Here is a 2,500-nt window from a genome sequence, read left to right on the forward strand (position 1 = left end):
CGATGCGCGGCGTCCCGGAGTCTATACGGGCCGACGGGACTCGATGAAGTTTCGTTCCGAGTCGACCGAGAGGCGATGCGCGGCGTCCCGGAGTCGATACGGGCCGACGGGACTTGTGAAAATTTCGGTTCGAGACGAGCGAAGGGCGATGCGCGGCGTCCCGGAGTCTATACGGGCCGACGGGAATCGATGAAGTTTCGTTCCGAGTCGACCGAGAGGCGATGCGCGGCGTCCCGGAGTCGATACGGGCCGACGGGACTTGTGAAAATTTCGGTTCGAGACGAGCGAAAGGCGATGCGCGGCGTCCCGGAGTCGATACGGGCCGACGGGACTTGTGAAAATTTCGTTCCGAGTCGACCGAGAGGCGATGCGCGGCGTCCCGGAGTCGATACGGGCCGACGGGACTTGTGAAAATTTCGGTTCGAGACGAGCGAAAGGCGATGCGCGGCGTCCCGGAGTCTATACGGGCCGACGGGACTCGATGAAGTTTCGTTCCGAGTCGACCGAGAGGCGATGCGCGGCGTCCCGGAGTCGATACGGGCCGACGGGACTTGTGAAAATTTCGGTCCGAGTCGACCGAGAGGCGATGCGCGGCGTCCCGGAGTCTATACGGGCCGACGGGACTCGATGAAGTTTCGTTCCGAGTCGACCGAGAGGCGATGCGCGGCGTCCCGGAGTCGATACGGGCCGACGGGACTTGTGAAAATTTCGGTTCGAGACGAGCGAAGGGCGATGCGCGGCGTCCCGGAGTCTATACGGGCCGACGGGACTTGTGAAAATTTCGGTTCGAGACGAGCGAAAGGCGATGCGCGGCGTCCCGGAGTCGATACGGGCCGACGGGACTTGTGAAAATTTCGTTCCGAGTCGACCGAGAGGCGATGCGCGGCGTCCCGGAGTCGATACGGGCCGACGGGACTTGTGAAAATTTCGGTTCGAGACGAGCGAAAGGCGATGCGCGGCGTCCCGGAGTCTATACGGGCCGACGGGACTCGATGAAGTTTCGTTCCGAGTCGACCGAGAGGCGATGCGCGGCGTCCCGGAGTCGATACGGGCCGACGGGACTTGTGAAAATTTCGGTCCGAGTCGACCGAGAGGCGATGCGCGGCGTCCCGGAGTCGATACGGGCCGACGGGACTTGTAAAAATTTCGGTCCGAGTCGACCGAAAGGCGATGCGCGGCGTCCCGGAGTCGATACGGGCCGACGGGACTTGTAAAAATTACGGTCCGAGTCGACCGAAAGGCGATGCGCGGCGTCCCGGAGTCGATACGGGCCGACGGGACTTGTAAAAATTACGGTCCGAGTCGACCGAAAGGCGATGCGCGGCGTCCCGGAGTCGATACGGGCCGACGGGACTTGTAAAAATTACGGTCCGAGTCGACCGAAAGGCGATGCGCGGCGTCCCGGAGTCGATACGGGCCGACGGGACTTGTGAAAATTTCGGTCCGAGTCGACCGAGAGGCGATGCGCGGCGTCCCGGAGTCGATACGGGCCGACGGGACTTGTAAGAATTTCGGTCCGAGTCGACCGAAAGGCGATGCGCGGCGTCCCGGAGTCGATACGGGCCGACGGGACTTGTGAGAATTTCGGTCCGAGTCGACCGAAAGGCGATGCGCGGCGTCCCGGAGTCGATACGGGCCGACGGGACTTGTAAAAATTTCGGTCCGAGTCGACCGAAAGGCGATGCGCGGCGTCCCGGAGTCGATACGGGCCGACGGGACTTGTAAAAATTACGGTCCGAGTCGACCGAAAGGCGATGCGCGGCGTCCCGGAGTCGATACGGGCCGACGGGACTTGTAAAAATTACGGTCCGAGTCGACCGAAAGGCGATGCGCGGCGTCCCGGAGTCGATACGGGCCGACGGGACTTGTAAAAATTTCGGTCCGAGTCGACCGAAAGGCGATGCGCGGCGTCCCGGAGTCGATCCGGGCCGGGAGCCTGTCGGAACATCGTCAAATGAGCCTCGGTTAATTTCGACAAAGTTCCCGGAGTTCAAAATTTTTTCGATAGCCCGCGGAGGTTTCGCCCCGTAAGCCGACCGTGCTACCACCGTACCGGCGCCGACGTCCTAGCGGCCAGGCTCCTACTAGTAAGAGGAGCGAGTCGGTCGGGCCGGTCTCCCGTCGTCCGCCTGCTACGCCGTACCGGTACGTGCTCGAGCACGATACGTACGTCGGCGTAGACCAGGAGCGGGCGTTCGCGGACCGTTCCGTGCCTCGTACCAAAGAAACTACGCGACTCGCGTTGTTTCATCTATCGTCACTGCATTACCGCGGGTCGGTGTCTCAGACCGAATGGCCCTTGACGCGGTACCAAGAAGTTCGGCTCTCCGTGAAACACGGAAGGCTGAACGCTCCAACGCACGCGTCAACTCGCTTCTTTCCGAGCGTACACTCAAAGACCAGAGACGTTATAACAACGTATCCCAGACGCTTTCAATCTAGCCGACGGGTACGGGAGATCGTTCGAACGCTTATAAGCCGAGTGTCGAGGTGGCGGCAC

The sequence above is a fragment of the Neodiprion fabricii genome, unplaced genomic scaffold (genome assembly GCF_021155785.1).
Source record: "Neodiprion fabricii isolate iyNeoFabr1 unplaced genomic scaffold, iyNeoFabr1.1 ptg000074l, whole genome shotgun sequence".
Lineage (NCBI taxonomy): Eukaryota > Metazoa > Arthropoda > Insecta > Hymenoptera > Diprionidae > Neodiprion > Neodiprion fabricii.